The sequence below is a fragment of the Lynx canadensis genome, chromosome X (assembly GCF_007474595.2).
Source record: "Lynx canadensis isolate LIC74 chromosome X, mLynCan4.pri.v2, whole genome shotgun sequence".
Classification (NCBI taxonomy): domain Eukaryota; kingdom Metazoa; phylum Chordata; class Mammalia; order Carnivora; family Felidae; genus Lynx; species Lynx canadensis.
Window position 1 is genome coordinate 104,671,476 of NC_044321.2, and position 18,627 is coordinate 104,690,102.

An 18,627-nucleotide genomic window follows, 5' to 3' on the forward strand; every position below is an offset into this window, starting at 1 on the left:
GCGAGGCTGCGAGCCCCGGCATTTTCCCTTCCCAGCACCTGTCCCATTTGGGCGCCCGGGCTAGGGCTGGGGCTGGGGCTGCGCCCGCGGGCGGCCTCGGTGCCCGAGCGTCAGAGCCTTGCACCGAGGTCGCCTGGGTTAGGGAAGTGGGGGGCCGGGAAAGGGGCGGGGCGTTTGGCGAGGGCGTCCCCCCCACCGCATGTAAGACCCCACGCCCCCCCCTCCCAACACGGAGGCTAAACGGAGAGAGAGAGTCATACATAAAGCACGAGTGAAAACGCTCACTCTCCGACCCCGAGCGGCGTTGCTCGCCCCCCCTTCCTGGAGCCGGGGGCTGGCCGGGGAAGGTGGCTCCGTTCTTCCCCCGTGGCCAGTGCGGGGTCTGCGGCTGCCGGGAGAGGTTCCGGCTTCCCCGGGGCTGGCAGGGGGAGCCCCGAGAACTGCAGGCCCGCCCCCCCTTCCTCCTCCTCCTTCCCCTCCTCCCCCACGTGTCCTCCCGGAGCCCAGCGGCCTGATCCCAGCACCCCCCCCCCCCCCCCCCCCGCCACCTCCCTCCTCCTCTAGCTTCGCCCGCTTCCCCGGCGGCGTGGAGAAGAGCAAAGTTGCGACAGCGGCCGAGGGGCTCTGCCCAGGTGAAGGGGGCGCCGCGGGGGGTGGGGGATGGCGCGGCCCTGCGGCGGGGGCGGAGGGAAGATAAAGAAACTTGCTTTCCGCGGCCCCCACCCCGCGCGGGTTCGGATCTTGCGTGGACTGAGCCCTCGTGGCGAGACGCGGCAACACCGCTGGGACCGAGGCCGGCACCGGGACCCAGACCCGGACCTCGCGCCTGGGCCGGCTCGGCGGGCACAGGCAGCGGGCCAGGCCGGCACCCAGGCAAGGGCGGGGTGGGTGGCTGTACACCGGACCGAACCGGAGACTCTGGTGGCCTGGGCGCGGGCCGAACCCGGACCGGGCCGAGTTGGGTGGCGAAGTAGGACGTGGATTCGGGGGCGGGGCGCGGCAGGAGGGGGAAACCAGGCCCCGCCGGACTGGCCTGGGCGTGGGGGCGGGGGGCGAGTTCGGGGCACTTGCTGGGCTCGGGACCGAGCGGTAGGGCGGGGCGGCGCTAGGGGCTGGGCCGGACCCGCGGGGAGAGGGTGAGGGGGGGAACCGGGGGTGGAGTAGGGGCGTGGAGTTGCGAGCGGGGTCTGGCCTCGGCCGGGGGCGAAGGTAGATCCGCGGGGCCGCCAGCGGAGGGAGGGAGGCCGCGGCAGCGCGGCGGCGGCGAAGGCCAGCTTCCGCGGAGTTTGTGCCCCGGCTTCCCGGGCTCCGGCCGCCTCACGCGCACAAATGGGGCTAGGGGACGGACTGGTAAGCAACTGCGAGTGTTAGACGGTGTTCGGCGGCGATTCCGGGAAAAGCTAGGAAAGGCACCTTCTGCAATTATGCCGCACCCCCCACCCACCTCTTAGCATCTGGATTTTGCTCTCAGGGGGCCGCGGACCCTCCCCGCCACAACCCTTTCACTCTCCAGCACTCCCACCGCCTCCCCCCCTTCCTAGGCCATCTGACTCTCCTAGGGGTATGTGTTTGGGGGCTGGAGGACGGTGAGGGGGGCGGCGGTATACTCTCCCTCCCACGGCAGAAGCCTAGTTCGTATCTTATTCTTACATGTAGCGTTGCTTCGGGTCATGTGGACATTGGGGTTTAGATAATCTAACTCCATTCTTCCACCCCAAGCGATTTGATGGCTTTTAAGGAAAGGGAGGAATCCCTGGATTTCCACGCCTAGGACGAGGTTTGAGGATTGAGATTCACCCCCAGCTCACTTCCACTCCCAACCCCTCTTTCCTTGTAAGCCATTTCCACGGGGATCCGAACTTTGGGGGGCGGTATTAACGTGCTTCTCTATCTCTACACAGGGTCGGCGTGGCCAAGGACGGCTAGTCTCTGAGGGAAAGTAGCCACCAGTCCAACTCGGGTCGCCCCCACTATTACTTCGGTGAAGGGGGCAACGCTAAGGAGATACTGGTGGGCAGGGACCCAGTATAAGGGAGGGGGCTGGGTAGTCGCCCCCGGAGGGACTCCATTTCTAGTAAGGTAGGGAGAAGCGAGCTCGGGCTTCAGGGGAGGGGCTCTGGGGAGGGAGATGGGGGGGTGGCGACGACGGGGGGGGCGGGAAGAAGGGGGGAGTCACGCCCTGCTAGCAAGGGGAGCCTCCCTCAGGCCCCTGGGAGAAGGGGACTGAATGTATCCGTTCTGTGATGCCCAGCAGGGGAGGTCTGGGGTCTCTGGATTTGCACACTGGATCGGGCACCAGTGGCCTGAGAAAGTCAGGTCGGGGCATATGGTGGAGAGCGTTGGGGGAAAGAGACAGAAACCCCTGGCTTTGGCGCCCTGATCTTTTCCCTTCCTCAACCTTCCCATTTGAGGGGCGTTGAGGGCGGGGGGGGGGCGTGGGGCTCCTGCAGCCCCTAGGATTGAGCGCCTCCGCCTCTCCTGGGAGTCTAGCTTTTTGCCCGGCTTGCTGCAGCCACTGCTGCTGCCTCCCTCTCCGGAATCCGCTTGGTCCTCGGAGCGATCCCCTCCTCCTCCCCTCCCCTCCCAGTGTCACCGGGGCTGCTTGGCTCTGCCCCCTTCGCCGCCGCTTGCTCCCTGCTTTCGTCCCTCCCTCTCTTGCTCGCTCCCTCCCTTCGCCTCCACCTCCCCATTCCTCCCCCCCCCCCGGCGGGTGGCATTCTGGGAGTTGTAGTCCGGTGGAGCGGCGGCTGGCGCCGCCCGCGAACCCCGCCGGACTCCACTTCCCGTCGAGCCCTGCGACCGGCACCCACTCCACCAGGCTTCGCTCGCACACACAGACACACACACACACCGCTCTCCCCCTCACTCTTTCGCTCGCCGCGGCTGCTGCCAGTGTGTGGCTCTGTCTCTCCTCCGCTTTGCCGAGCCCTCCCTTCTTCCTCTCAGTTCCTAGAGTCCGACCGCCGCCGCCGCGGAGAGAGAGGAGAAGGAGGTCGGTGGCAATAAGGGGCGGAGGGGGGGCACCAGATCGGGGCAGTATTAGGCGGGTGGCGGCTCAGAGTGGGTAAGAGGGAGCCCGGGTGGCGGCCTGAGCCTCCCCGCGGAGCCGACCCGGGAACAGGTGCGTCTTTTTTTTCTCTCCCCCAACCCCTCCACCCCTTTTGACTCCCCGGCTTTCTCGTATCCCCCCACCCGCTTCTTTCTATCCTAAGCGTTTTCCCAACCCTGTCCCTTCATCGCCCCACGGCCGCTCTGCTTGCCCCCCGGGGGCGCCGTCCTCTTCGTGTCCCCGGACGTAGCGCTCCCTGGAGCTCGCTCTGTCCTCGCCCCTCCCTTCGGGACAGCTCCCCTCCACTTCCCACCTTCGTACCCCATCGCTGCCCTACCCTACCCCCTCCTCACCCCCTTCTCCCTTAGCCAGGTGAGACTTGTTCGCCACGATCTGAGAGTCTTCTTCCTGGCTGGGCGGGGGTCTCCATGGAAACGGGGGTCGGGTTGATCCTGGGGGGGGACCATTGGAATTACCCCACTCCTCGGAAAGGGAGGTGGAGGCTACCGTCTTGTTAACTACCTGGCCCTAACCGCCCCCCCTCCAATTCAAGGATCCAATGATTCCAAGGGAGACTGGCCAGGAGGGCAGGGCGAGAAAGGGCTTGTTTTGGGGGGGGGGGTGGCTGTCGGTGATGAAGTCTTGAAGAGACCTGGAGAAAATACCCTCCAACCTCAGAGGGGAGGTGCGACGGTTGCTCTTCAGGGCTGCTTTCTCCCCGGTGTTGGGGTGCGGGAACCATAGGGTAAGGGGTACCCCCTAGGTGGCGGCGGGGCCTGGGTTCGGGAGTGGGAGTGCTGTGATGGGGGCAGGGGCAATTATCCGAGTCCCTGGAAAAAAGGCGGGGGATGACTTCGGAGCGCCCTGGCTCCGCTGCCCTCGCTCTAGGGGCGGGGGCCGCCGGGCCGGGCGCGGCGGGGAGGGGGCTTAAATTGAAGGTGGATGAGATGGGGGCAATTCATACTAGCCCCGGCAAGCCATGGGGAGATCCGGCGTGCAAGCTCTACACCCGCTTCGCGCCAGGCCTGGAGGCAAGGGGTCTGAGAGCGAAGCCGAGGGGTGGAAGGAGGGAGGCTCCGGTTACGGGGCCGGGTTTCGGGATCAGGGGCAATCCCCCAGCCCTTGAAGGAGGGAGAGGGATGGCTGCGAACCTCAGGGCTCCCCCACCCCGAGTCCTAAGGGGCGTGAGGAACAGACAGCAGGCCCAGCGGAGCTGGATTCGAGCGGATCGCGGCTGGGGAGTGGGGGGGGCTTAGTGGTGGGCTTCGGGGGGAGCAGTCCGGCGGCGGGGCGGGCGGGCGGGGCGTGGGGCTCCGGCGGGCGGCGGGGCGGGGCCGGGGCGGCGCTGCTGCCGCCGCCGCCGCTGCCGCCGCCGCTGCTGCTTCTGCTGGGGCCGCCGCAGCCGTTGCTGCCGCCGCCGCCGCCGCTTCTGGGCGGGGAACAGAGGCCAAAGGGAGTCCCGTGCAGGGGCAGAGGGCGCAGGCGGTGCGTGGTGGGGAGGGGGCCGTCCTGGGGGCGGGGGCAGGCGGGGGGTGGAGCCCCCGACGGGGGGCGGTACGAGCCCGGACGACGACGACGAAGAGCCCCGGGGGCCGGGTGCATGGAGGACGAGGTGCTGGGAGAAGGAAGGGGGGGTGGGTCCCGCGACGGGCCTCGTGGGCTTGGCTCCTCGATGTTCTGCTTCGGGACAGAGTCCTGCAGGGGCGCCCAGAGGCCCGGGTAGGGACAGGGAGGTGAATTGGACGGTGGAGGGGGCCCTCCTCGCCGGGGTCCCGCCGAGGGGAAGGCTGGGCCAGAGGGACGTCCGGGGTAAGTCTGGGAGGAGCCGACCGCACCTCGGCTGGGGATTTCGTGTTATGGAGGGGCGGGAGGTTGTTGTAGGGAAAGATGTGGTAGAGGGGAAAGGAAGAGGGAAGCACACTGCAAACCCGGGAGGCCAACAGCCCAGGCCATGGAGGTGCCCTTCTATTCCGCCTGCACCTCCCCCCTCCCCCAGTGGAAGCACTGTTTTTGTTTTATTGTTTTGAAATTTTCAGTGTTGGCTGTAGGAAGCTGTCGATGTGGTGGTGATACTTATTCATTCTTGGTGTCTTCTAGAGTAGATAGTAAGGACAGGCGTCACTTGGCGAGGACACGTCTTAGCCCAGGGTTTAGGGGCTGTTTACGCAAGAGTGGGAAGAGGGCCTGACAACTTCGTGCGACAGCTGAATACTCAGGGCAGTTTGGAGGTCGTTTTCATAGCGTAGAAGTGGAATGTAATTGCAGAAATCTTTGGTGAGACTTCTGGGGGTGCAGTTGTAGGTTAGCGTTACCCTGGTTGGCCGCATGGTCCGTTCAACTTAGAAGGCTATTTCTCAAAGTCACACTGCCCAATGTTGGGGAGATGAACAGGGGATGCATTTGGTGTCGGAAGTGGATTAGGTTGATAATAAAATCCCAAGGTTGGAAGGGACTTTAAAGGTCATCTCATTCTCTGTTTACCTGACCTGTCCTTGAATGTTAGGATAGGGGGAACTTTGTTTTGGGGGAGATGAAGCAGAATTTAGGGGTACTCAAATTGAATGGTGATGTCACCAGGTGGTACTGAAGAGGACAGTACACAGGAAAGAAATTTGGAGGACTCCACTGGGGATTAAATGGGATAACTCAATCCCCCAAATCACCCAGAAGCTTCAAATAGAAGCAAAAGGTTGGGAGAGCAACATGTAAAATTTTGATGGAGTATCAAAGTTAGTAGGAAGGACTGGGGGAGCTAGGAGGAGCAGGGGGCTTGATGACTCAAGTTCAGAGAATCTGAAGGTTGATAGAGTTTAGGAGGGACATGGTTGTTTTGACTAAGCCACGTGCTGTTGATAGGCAGGCTCATCTTTTGATAAGGCAACTGGAGCGGCTGCCTTTGGGATAGATGGGGAGGACAAGAGGCACAGGCCATGGGACACAGAGCCTTACTCAAATTGACTTGGAGACAGCTGGCCCTGTTACTAGCTATGCAGCAAGGGTAGGATTCTTTATGTTCTGGCTCTGAGAATCATTAATGGAGGAAGGGGTTAAGGAGGACTGTTTCTTTAGAATAGACCATAAGGAAAAGACAGCAAATTATTGGGATAGGGCAGAGGAAAGCTAAGTCCCTGGAAAGTTCTGTGGTTGGAGTCTGGATTGGGCAGGGTGGAGGGGAGTTCCAGAGGAAATGGTGGCTGCACCAAGGGCACTTGGAGATCTGGCTGTTTTGATTACTGAGAGCTGGTAGGACATCCGACTCTCAGTGGCCTAGACTTTTTTGGGAAGCAAAGGGTTTCCTCCAGGGGTCTGTTTGCCTTATTCCTGCTGCAGTTCACTACATAGGAAAAAAATGTTTAGCACAGGTGGCAGAGAATCTCACATGATGAGTCTGGATTATGGGTTTCAGAGAGGGGCTTCTTTTAGGGGAGCAGAATTATGGGAGAAAAAGACTTGAATACCAGAAAGAAGGAAGGCAAAAACAAAAGTCAGGAAGAGGGTTGTTTAGGCAGTGGAGGGGGGAAAAAATTATCATTGCTGGTTTCAGGTCAGGGTCAACTAAGGAAAAAGTGGAACCTTGAAATCTCCAGGCTAATGTTTTCCAAAGTAAAGTTTGAAGAACCCTTAAGACTCTTTACACTTCCATACTAGAATCACTAGGTTTGGTGCAAGAGATAGGACCATCTTGAGTAAAAATAGGGTTGGAGAGAAACTGGCATGTAGGAAGAAAATACACATATTTACCCATAGGGAAATAGAGAATTTAGAGATAGTATATAGGGTAAAAAAATGCAGGATGTGAAAGAGGGTGGAATAACGAGGCAAAGGAGGAAGGTGTTTACTCAGATGTCATCTGGAACTAGTGTCAGAGAAGGTAAAAAATTGCCTTTGATAGCCATTGCCCTGGGAGGGCCCAGGAAGCAGAGGTTAGCTGAGATCCAGGGCTTACAAGTCTAAGCATTAGTTGTAAAATTAAGGCTAAAATAAAGATACTGAATGGGGGAAGGAATTCATAGACCTAAGTAGAATGGCCTTGAAAGAAGGAGAAAGTGGGAATACACCAGTTTTTCCAGTCTGCAAGTGGGAGGAATCCTAGATATAGGGAGGTGAATTATGGAAATTCCAGAGTGAAACAGGATAAAGAACAGTGGCCTTAGAGCCTTGGGCCAGAATTGGAGGGTGGGGTGGGGGCATGGAGGAGAGGCACTAATCATGGGTTGGACATCTGGACTGGTTCATTGATTCTAGGCTGAGAGCTCCATTTGAGATGGAATAGAATGGCCACAGTGGGGTAGAGAGCTGTTTTCCAGCGTTAGCCAGCATCTGGGATTGAGAGAGGAGGAGTTCATGGTTAAGTTGGGTGGGAAAGTGAACACTAACAGAGAGAGGGCTGGGGAAAGTGGAAATTGTTGGGGTAAAACAGACGGGAAAGGGGAGAAGCCACTGAGAATTACATAAGGGGGGAAGGAAGACCCTAGACCTTTGAGTTTTCAAAAGGAAAGGAAATTTCTTAATGCCGGAGCTCCAGTTAGGTGTGAGTCTATGCTTGGCAGAGGGTTTAGCATCAGGATGGCCAAAGAGGGGGGTAATAAGAAGTAATCTACCTCTTGGCCACTAGGACGCTAGTACAGTATTTTATGTAGTCTCACATACTAACTAGGCTTTATTAATGTCAGTTTTGGAATGGTTATCTTTAAAGTAATGTAGAAACTTTTCTTTTTCTAAATTGTACCCTTTCCACTGTTCATAACTTGAAAGCAGTATTTTATGATGAAAACTTTCTTTGGTGAACTGAAGTTGAAATCTGGTCAAGAGTAAAATTTAACTCTGTTTCTATTCCCATAATTCAAATGTGCTGTTCTGTTTCCCTCTTTTTCTTTTTTAAGCAGAAGCCACCCTTTCCCCATAAAACATTAAAACATGGATAATTGTTTGTAAAGTGGCTGCAGGCTGCACGTCAAGGTCATAGTTTCCCTGGTCAGTGAATTGTGATGAATTTGAAGAGTGATGATTTATTATTTGTAAAATGTGATAATTTTCAGATTTACTCATGGAGAGTATGTGAGGCAGGATACGTCTTCATTTGGATTTTAAGAAGATCTTAAGTTTAGCGTCTGTGAAGAATTGAGAGTACTGAGGGGCAGCAAAGCTTTGTGTTTCAGGCTTCTTTACCGACTGTCAGCTAAGAAACAAAATTTGGTTACCTCATTGCTAAGGTATGTCTAGAAATCTTAGTGTTAGTGCCATTTAAGGGTATAGTCAAGTTTTGTTATAATGTTGGTGTCTGGGGACAAGAAAAACAAGCAGACTTTCATTTTTCCAAGTTCTATGGAAAAGTGCACTGTACGTGACTCTGATCCCCAGGATGAGTCAATGCACTCTATACCTGATCCATGAGATGATTAGGTGTCTCATGATGACAGGTCTTTACTCAGTTTAACTTGGTCGCACCTTGTGTAGGTTAGTATCTTGCAGTGGTTCTCAAACTTTGGTGTGTCTCAGAATTAGCTGGAGGGCTTTGGAGACATACTGCCTTAAGTTAGAGTCCTTGCTCTTCTACTTCCTGGCTGTGTGGTAGAAGCAAACTACTGAACTTTCTTGAGCCTCAGTGTTTTCATCTATAAAATGGAGATGATAATCCCAGTCTCACAGGGCTATGAGGATTGCACAAGATGATATATACATGGCAGACCAGCTCCATAGCAGGAGTCCAGTAAATGGCATCCATTATTACATTATGATCTAGTTTTGCTTGTTCAATGGAGTCCTATGACCTTTTATATTTCTCTGTGCCACATGGTGGCAAAATAAAAACTATCCACAGCTCCTGAGCACTCCCACGTATCTTGATTCTCTGTGCTCTTTCTCCATATTCCTGTTGTATTAGTACATGTTTAGCATTTACAATGTGGTAGGAAGGAATAACTTGGCTCACCACTGCACTATTGCATCCACCTTTGAGGTGGAAGGTGGCAGTTTCTCCAACAGCTGTGCTGTAACACTGCTCACTCAGGATTTTAGGGCAGAAACTGAAGAGTCTATATCTAGTTGAAACTTCAGGGGACATTTTGGGCCACGACCCAAACCTAGTTTACTAGGGTGACATTTTAAAAAACGATTGCTTTCTGAAAAGGGCTGCTGTGTTTAATTACAACTGGTTGGGCTTTCCAGATGTCTCTAACATCTGGAAGTTCTATAAAGGCTGGTAGATAGAGCCTGGCTCTTGCACGGCTCTATGACAAGGATGTTCATCAGCAATTGGATGGGAGAAAGCATGTCTCGAATACCTCAGGTATCACCAGACCAAACTTCTGAACACCAAAAAAAAGGGGGGGGGCTGTAAAATAGAGATCCTTTCTGCAGCCAGAGTGGACTTTGATGCCAACAGTCAGCTATGCCAATATAAGGAGAGAGTAATAGCTGGCCAATTTAAAACAGTAGATCAGTTAACAAATTAATAATTTCTTTTTTGGCTTGGAAATGTATTCTTAATCTCTACCTGCCCCCGCCCCCCAGTAGATTTACCTTCCTATTTATAGTTTGCTTCAGCAGATATTAAAAGGAGTTGTTCCCTGAGTACACACATACTGTAAGTAGCAGTAGGCAGTCCATAAGTTGGCTGGGTTTAAAAATTAGCTGTGGCTAAACTACACTCAAATAATTGGAAGTTGACTTTGTTGTTTTGCCCTGGCCCCATTTTATTTCTGATTGTCTTTATTGTGGAAGTAAAGAAAAGACAGAAGAGAAAGGCTGGTAGATAGAGCCTGGGTAGATAGAGTCTTCCTTTGTAAGAGACCAAAGGAAGTAAAAGGCATCCACAGACCCAGTGCTTTTTATGCGGGATTCTTGGTTTCCATATGACCTAGAGAGGATTTTAGTTTTTCCCAGTAGTTTATTTACTGAGCACATATTGTATGCCTTGTATCATGCTCGACACTATTGGGAGTGGATGTTAAAAGAAGTAGAAAATATCCTTTCTAGCCTTGGGGAGCCAATAGCATATATACACTCTATATGTGTACCTTTGAATGAGTAATGTATATATATGTGTATATAGATATACACGTGTACACTCTATATGTATACCTTTGAACGACTAATTTATTTTATTATTTTTTTAAGTTTATTTAAGAGAGAGAGCACGAGCAGGGAGGGGCAGAGAGAGAGGGAGAGAGAGAGAATCCTAAGCAGGCTCCGCACTGTCATTATGTAGCCCAATGCCAGGCTCAAACTCACGAACTGTGAGATCATGATCTGAGCTGAAGCGCAAGAGTCAGGCGTTCAACTGACTGAGCCACCCAGGGGCCCCTGAATGAGTAATTTATGTAAAATGAGTTGAACCCCTAGTCTGGAATGAGAGAATAGAAAAAATAGTGTGGTAAAGGCCTTTCCAAATATTTGTGTGAGAGGTCCAAGACACTTAAAAAAAAAGGCACAAGTTTAGTGAGGAGGAAACCTCTTTAGATGAAAAATTCCATATCATGAATGCAGTATACCGAAATGGAGACACCCAAGGGCCACTCTCACAGTCCATAGCATGGAAGACACAGAAGCATCATGAAAGGGATTCAGATCTCAGATTACAATGATTCAACTTTGGAGTGTGAAAGACACACCAAATATTCACATGGTTCTGCTGAAGACCAAGACGGAGGAAAGTCAACTCTTATTTTTGATCTAGAGGAAATAAGTGCTTTTAAAAAAAAGACCCTAGTTACTTACCATGCCATTTTGAGGTGGCTCTGCATTTTGAAAAGGACTGATTAATTTCATGATGATCGCTTAGGCTTTCTAGATATTGGTGACATTTAGAAGTTGTATAAAATCTTGTGACTAGATCCTAGGTTTAGTATAAAGCTATGATGAGGTGTTTTCCTTAAATGGAGTAAAAGTATTTTCCTGCAGCAGGAGATGCAAGTACTATTTGAATAACAGGAAAAAAGTATGGTAGTGGATAGAAAAGCTAAATGGACTGGTGGTATGAAAATGTGAGAGATTAAAACTTTTGCTTTTGCCTCCTTCATTGTTGGAATTGATTACCTTTGGTCCTGTTAAGTGCTTTTGTGCTATTCTCAATTTTATTTCATTATTATTTTTTTTAAGTAAGCTCTACACCCAACATGGGGCTTGAACTCATGACCCTGAGATCCAGAGTTGCACGCTCTACCAACTGAGCCAGCCAGGCACCTCCTGTTCTCAGTTTTAAGTAGGGACTCCTGGGGCGCCTGGGTGGCGCAGTCGGTTAAGCGTCCGACTTCAGCCAGGTCACGATCTCGCGGCCCGTGAGTTCGGTCACGATCTCGCGGCCCGTGAGTTCGAGCCCCGCGTCGGGCTCTGGGCTGATGGCTCAGAGCCTGGAGCCTGTTTCCGATTCTGTGTCTCCCTCTCTCTCTGCCCCTCCCCCGTTCATGCTCTGTCTCTCTCTGTCCCAAAAATAAATAAATAAACGTTGAAAAAAAAAAGTAGGGACTCCTTTATTTCTATTTTGCAGATGGCATAATAAGTGTACCTAATGAGGTACCTGAGATGGCTAACAAATAGGGGCTGAAAATGCTCTCCCAAATACACCCCCGCCAATTTAGGCTGTAGATACTAGACTATATCACTCTTCAAGGGTGTTGCTGCTGTGTGAATAGATGACTCTGAATGGATTTTGGCAGTTTTTAAACATCAAGTTTCTGACTGAGTGTAGATCCAGCACTAGTGGGGAGATTAAGAATGGTATGGTTTGGGGGCGCCTGGGTGGCGCAGTCGGTTAAGCGTCCGACTTCAGCCAGGTCACGATCTCGCGGTCCGGGAGTTCGAGCCCCGCGTCAGGCTCTGGGCTGATGGCTCAGAGCCTGGAGCCTGTTTCCGATTCTGTGTCTCCCTCTTTCTCTGCCCCTCCCCCGTTCAGGCTCTGTCTCTCTCTGTCCCAAGAATAAATAAAACGTTGGAAAAGAAAAAAAAATTAAAAAAAAAAAAAAAAGAATGGTATGGTTTGGATTGGAAAGGGTTTGGGTGGTAATATTCACTGAAGAGCCCCAGGGAGATTGGAAGCCCTGGTCACTCCATCCAAAGGTCTAGCCTACCAAGATGATTGCTTTGTAGGTAACTACATTCATTTGAATGAGTAAGCTCTCATGTGTTTAACAGGTAGTTAAAATTCTTTTGTATCCAGTCTCATAAATGTTTATAGGCCAGGGTTTTAAATGTGGAGGTACCAAGGTGTCTATGAAGGTGTCCATGCTATAGCCATGTGCAGGCAACTACTTAGTCTTCTCGCTAAATACAGGAATTAATGTATCTGAGAACTCGATGCAATGTCTCCTATAAGACTTATCCCTTGGGGTACAACCAGTAGAAATATTTGGGTAGAAAAAACCCTCAGGGTAACTAGAGAGTGCTACAATGGATTAGTCAGGCAGAAGGCTGGGATGAACAGTACAAAGGGCCCCTTCCTCCTTTCAGTTGCCCAGCAGATTATTTCCAGTTGATTTTGCGTGTGTGTGTGGGGGGGGGTGTGGGTGTGTGGTAGCATGTAGTGATAGAGGAGCCTGTTTGCATGAAGGGAAGCAAAGTAAAGTGATTGGGGCTTGTATAAGGGACTCTTGAGTTTCAGGGAAGGGGATATTTGGTTAATGGTACAGAAGGTGAGGGGATATGGATATTAGAGGGAAAGCCTGTGGAGAATATTAGAACACCTTTATATGGGAAATCCTTAGATTAGGACAATTTGTACTGGGAGAACTTCCTCATTAGGGGGTGAGGTTTGGGATATATGATTAGATGGGGATATAGGAGTTGAGGGTGCATGGTCAGGTGCGGCTCAGGCCTAGGGTTTGGATTCTGGAGCCAGAAGGTTGTGTGGGCCAGGGTTAGGTAAGATCTCATGATCCCTTTTACAGCTCCATCCTGGCCCTGGAAATGTCATGGCAAAATTCTGGCTTCCACGCTGAAATATTCCACGCTGGTCACTGGCCCCAAATCTCTCTTTTTCTAGACCTCCATGGTGGGGCCCCTTAGGGCCAGGGCCCTGGCTAGGGTTAAGGTTAGGTCCCTGGAGGCAACAGGGGCTGAACCTCCAGCAGCTCAGTGGTCTCCCCAGAGGGCTGAGTGGAGGGGAGGACTGAGTGGAAGGCATGTGGAAGAAGGCAGAGAGCAACAAGGAAGGTAAGATCTGTGGTAGGGGCTCCATATCTAAAAGCCAGGTAAAGTTATCTTTGTTGAGTATGTGTACACTTTCCTACTGAAAACTGATTTTGTGGGGTGCCTGGGTGGCTTAGTCGGTTAAGTGTCTGACTTTGGCTTAGGTCATGATCTCATGGTCTGTGAGTTCAAGCCCCGCATCAGGCTGTCTGCTTATCCAGTGCAGAGCCTGCTTTGGATCTTCTGTCTCTCTGTTTCTCTGCCTCCTCCCCTGCTCACATGCTCTCTAGCTCTCTCAAAAATAAATAAACATTAAAAAAAAACACACACTGATTTTGAGACCTTTTGACCTCTTTCTGAAGGCATTTCAGTGGTTAGGTGGGAGTCCTGGCCTCTTCCCCTTGGCCCATTGGATGTCTCTTGGAAATCCTTGGGGTTGTTTTAGGTGCTGCTTTTCCCAAAGTGGGGTAATGGGCTGGCCTCTCCTTTGATTCCATGAAGTTTGAATGTGAATATCTCTGACTTATGGGAGCTTTACCCAGAACTCTACATTTCTGTTGGAGGAATAGGTCCCAAAGTTGGTTTTCTTTACACATTAGTCATCACTGGCCCAACCCTCCTTCTTAAACTGTCTACTGGCCACGCCTATCCTCTTGAGGACAGATTCAGGGCCAGGCTTCAAGAAGAATATTTTCCGGCTCTTTCATTTCTTAAAATCATAATTGCTTCCAGGTCACCAGACAATGTGAACCAAAAGAAGCCTGGGAGAGTACTACCAGATTTAGTTTAAGTGAGACCTTCTTAATCTTGAACTTCTAATTTATTGGCTAGATAGTAAGAGTCCAACCATGAACAAATGGGAAAGGTTTCATGCTATGTGTAAAGGGCCTGGTTGTATCCTGTATGTTGTTCTGCACATAAGGGGTCTTTGGCCACAAAGGAAGCTACATGATTCTGAGGAACTTGTTCACTGGACAAACACCCTGTCTGGCCATTTTCAAGGTTAATGTTTTACCAAGGTAAAAGACATTTTGTCAGACAGATGCTGTATTACCTCCTTTCGTGTCCTTCTCTTCCTCATATGCACAATGACCATACTTTTGCTTGTAGTTGTTGTGAAATCTGCTTGTTTTGGCATCTTCATTTCAAAACAGAACAGAAAATGTCTACCCAATCTGTAAAATCTTCTTTGAGATTTTAGTGCTGCCTATCCCCCGTTACCAGCTCCCCCTAACCCTGACTTGGATTATAATTTGATGTTCTTCCCCTTTTGATAACATATTCTCTCTAAACTTTTTAAAATGTCTGTGTTAAGTGCTTCCCCACAGTGTTTCAGTTTGGCCCATGATGGTGAAATATTTCAGGTTCCCCTATTTCATTTTTTCTTTTGGTTGTTTTATTCTGTGGGCCTCTCTGTTATGCCTTTCACACCTGCCCTTGTCTTCTGGCGGTTATTTTTTTCTTTTGAATTTTTGGTGGGGGGAAAGCACTCTGCCTCATTATGGTTTGTCTTCTACTACCTGCTTGCCCTCAGCTTAGCTGCTATTTTCACCATTTTAAAGTTATTGTTCTATTAGTCCATTTTCTCTTTGGTTTCCCCTGTTTTGTAATGTAGTGATTATGTCTGACTGCCTCTTCTCTGCTGTCCACTTGCTGGATTCATGCCCTTGGATCTTGGTCAGCCCTCCTTAAGTGTGCATCGGTATGCCTGCTTAATCAAAACATTGTATTTATTTATTTTTTCAGCCCCACTATCACTTTGGGTTGGCAGAGCATGTGCTCTTCTTTGTTCTCACTCTGAATTGGATGTGTCTTTTGAGTTTACCCCCCCCAAAGTAGGGATTGCTCACTGTGGTCCCACTGCCTTGCAGGCAGTGACCGGCATTTGATTCTGGGGCCATGCAGCTGTTCATTTCTTAACAATTACATGGTTGCGGTATCTGGGAAAATCCTTTGAGGTATTTCATATCCTTGTGCCTGTGCTTCCCGGGTCACATCGGGATTACCAGGTTTCTTCCAAGTTCCTTTTAGGAACTTTGCCTTTAGCCTTTGATGTGATGGTTCCCATCACAGAGAGCAAGACACACAGATTGAGAATGCACACCACACACGAATGCAGGCTTTGTAAGCAAAAGCAAGTCGGTACACAAGTGTGTATGCCAGCGGAACCTACCAAGGGTGGTGTGTGTAAGGTTTTTCTGTTTTGCTCACCTCTCTTGAAAAGCAGTGTACGGTGGAGTGGTTACTAATTTGATTGGACATGGTAATGATGAAACGACACCCTGGGCCTACCAGATCAGAATCTCCAGGGCTGAGACTAATGAATCTGTATTTTGAACAAGCTCTTTGGTGATTCCGACTTGGGAAACATTGGTGTACGTTGGCCATCTGGACTCCTCCGGTCCTGTGGACATTGACGCCATCAGTGCCTCTTTGGAAGTTCCCTTTGCTTACTCTCTGGCTCCGGAGGACCAATTTTGCCTTCTCGTGTAGACCACTTAGCTCACTGCCCTCTTGCCCTTGCTTTCTGCCTCTCCCCTCCCCTCCTCCGCAAAGGCTACAGTTAATAGCAGCGGTAGGCCTTACATAGGAAGAGGGGCTGAGGAATTCATAACAGAAGAGTGGGAAGCCAACTGTTAAGCAAATATTCTATCTTCTGGATCTCATGAAAATAGGGGTGCCTTTAGGTAGTCCTAAAATGTGTGATATTATCTGGTAATTATTTTGGTTTTTTCTTGGTTTTCTTGTTGTTGTTATTTTTGCTTTGAGGGGTCTAAAAACTCCTTTATCTAGGTGATGATATTTTATGTGTTGTGTTTTCAAATGCCAGGCCTCATTCTCCCCTCTGATTTCTGTCCCAGGCACTACAAACTACTAATCCCCTCTAAATAGAACAAAAATAAACCCAAGAGTGAAAAAGCAGTGGTGACTTGACTTATATCTGCTGCCTACAGATATTCAGATAGGCACTAAACTCAAACTTTGTGTTAAAATTCATCTTGTGGCAAGTGTAACCCCTTTCATTGCCTGATTTATTCTAATGCTTCATAGGGAGAAAAGATTTTTAAAAAGTACCTGGTGTGTCAGTCAACGGGCTGAGCTGTTGTTTCTTAAACTGGGATATTCCAAGTTAGTCTAAGAAAAAGTCACAACTTGATTGACCAGGATGTTCAGGGATGGCATGGGATCCTGGTGAACTGATATGAAGCAGACAGTCCATCCATTTGTCTTACCCCTTGTTGAAATCTTTCTAAAATCATGCGTTAACCCACATAGCTGTCTTAGGAATGTTAAGGATAGTTTTTAGAAAAAGGTAAAATCATGAGTCTTATATAGATGTAAAAATGAACATGTGTTAAAGATTTTATTTTACTCATTAATCAGCCAGGGAACCAGACAGATGTTCTAGCTGGTTCAGAGAAAAAGTCCAAAAGCACAAATTTATATGGAGTAAAGGAATTGAATTGCAAATGGAGGCAAAACTGGTTTTTCCACAATGGGGAGGGAAGTCACTCCAAACTCTATGGGACAATACAGAGTTTGCATATCCATCAGTTACCTGCAATTTACAGAGGGGCAAAACAACTCAAAGACAATGGACTATGCTGGAATCATGCTGCTGCAAACGACGTGCTATAGGTAACGCATAGTGTTTTCACTGAAGTCCAGCCTTCTTTCCTATAGTAACTAAGCACAAGGGACACTTTTGGGGGGGGGGTTGATTTTCCTTGAAATTTCTCAAGGTCATCACCTCAATTCTCCTCCAGGATTCACTTCCATATAACACTCATTTACTGAAGTACTTACTATATGTAAGACATTGCAGAGGAACCAGAGACAGAAAAGAGGATATTTCTTACCTTAAGTAGCTTGATTGGTGGGGGAGACAGACATGCCATACCCCCAAATAACCACACTGCAGAGAAGAGTAAGAATCAGTGCTGTGGGAGAGGTAGGAATACAACGTTTGAGGAGAACCAGAGAGGGAAGGGTTAACTGACCAGGGGCTGGGGCTTGGGAGATGACATGATGACATTTAAGCCAGGCTTTGAGGGGTGACACAGAGAGGAGGAGGGGCACAGGAGAGGCCATTGCAGGGTGAGGAAGCAGCAAAGTCCTGAAACTGGATGGTCTGTTCAGGGAAGGGTCAGGAGCTGGGACAGCGAGGCAGCAGGGAAACAGCAGGATGTGGCCAAAGAGGAGACCAGAGGAGGTTTGAGGCCAGGTCTTGGAGGGCCCGGAATGCTGTGCTAAGAAATTTGGGCTTGATTCTGAAGACAGGAAAGCTATTGAAAGCTTTTGAGGAGGGCGGGGGCAACATGATCGAACTGGTGCTTCAGAAGATGAATTGATTGTAGAATCAAGAAATTGGAGGCAGAGGGACCAGTTAAGGGGCTATTGTAATATTCTGGGTGAGAGATGATAGAGGGCCTGCATCAGGGTGGTGGCAAGAGGGGCAGGAGAGGATGGAGATGGCATTATTAAGGCTTGATTCCTGATTGGCTGTGGGCAGCCGGGGGTGGGGGGGGAGAGGAGTTGAAGACGACACTGCTGAAATTTCCAGGCTGGGGGATAGTGGTGCCATTAACTAAGATAGGAAACACGCTGGGCGTGGGGGGTGGGGAGCAGGTTTATGGGAACAGATAATGAGTTCGGTTTGAGACACATTGAGTTTGAGGGGCTCGGTGGACATCCAATTAACAGCAAGTTGCTGGCAGTTGGAAATTCTGGCCTGGGTCTAAGGAGAGAGGTCAGGGATAGAGATACAGATTTGGGAGTCTTTGGTGCAGGAAGGGGAGAATTGCAACTGGGGGAGCTCAGGAGCTAGAGAGGAGAAGGAGCAGGGTACACACACACACACACACACACACACACACACGCACAGGTGGAGTGGGGGAGAACCAAGGAGAGCCAGACTGAGCTAGAGAGACAGAAAGAGACATAAGAGAGATAGAGGGAGACAGATGGGGGGGGGGACTGAAAGCTGAGGTGAGGACAAAGAGTAGAAGGGAGGGGGATGCAGGGGGAGGGAGGAAGGGAAGGAGGAGGAGAGGGAGAAGAGAGGGGATCCCAAGGGAGAAATGAGGATGAGGGGAGAAAGGAGGAAGGTGGAGGAGTGCAGATTGTGCCAAGAGAGATTGGAAAGGGGAAAGAGAAGCAGGGAAGAGGTAAAGAGAGAGACAGATGGGAGAATAACAGGGGGAAGAGGGAGGTGAGGATGAGTAATAGAGGGGAATAGGAAAGAGAAATTGAGAGGGAATGGAGAAGAGAGAGAGAGAAGGGGGTAGGGAGAGAGAGAGGGAAGGAAGGGGAAGAGATGGGGGCTCCCAGGGGTGAGAAGAGACCAGGCAAGATGAGGGCTGGGTTTCTGGGGTGGGTAGAGAGAGAGAAGAGCCTGGAGAAGCCATCAGGCACTGGGTCAGGAAAGCCAAGAGTGGGGCAAGTACAAAGAA

General features: G+C 50.7%; 1 protein-coding gene and 1 non-coding gene across 5 annotated transcripts in view; one reads left to right on the forward strand and one right to left on the reverse strand.

The window, feature by feature from the left end:
* The first annotated feature begins 563 nt into the window (after positions 1 to 563).
* Positions 564 to 18,627, forward strand: part of BCORL1 (BCL6 corepressor like 1) — a 64,065-nt gene continuing 46,001 nt past the window's right edge. Inside the window, exon 1 of one of the 4 annotated variants that reach the window (XM_030304695.1) lies at positions 564 to 632. The gene's annotated coding sequence lies outside the window, so the exon portion shown is untranslated. Of the gene's footprint in view, positions 633 to 2,782; positions 2,993 to 4,660; positions 4,859 to 18,627 lie in introns of those variants that run through there. The other 3 variants (XM_030304697.1, XM_030304694.1, XM_030304696.2) reach the window with 3 other exon arrangements.
* Positions 11,159 to 11,231, reverse strand: TRNAQ-CUG. Its single transcript has one exon. It is a non-coding gene; the product is annotated as a tRNA-Gln (tRNA).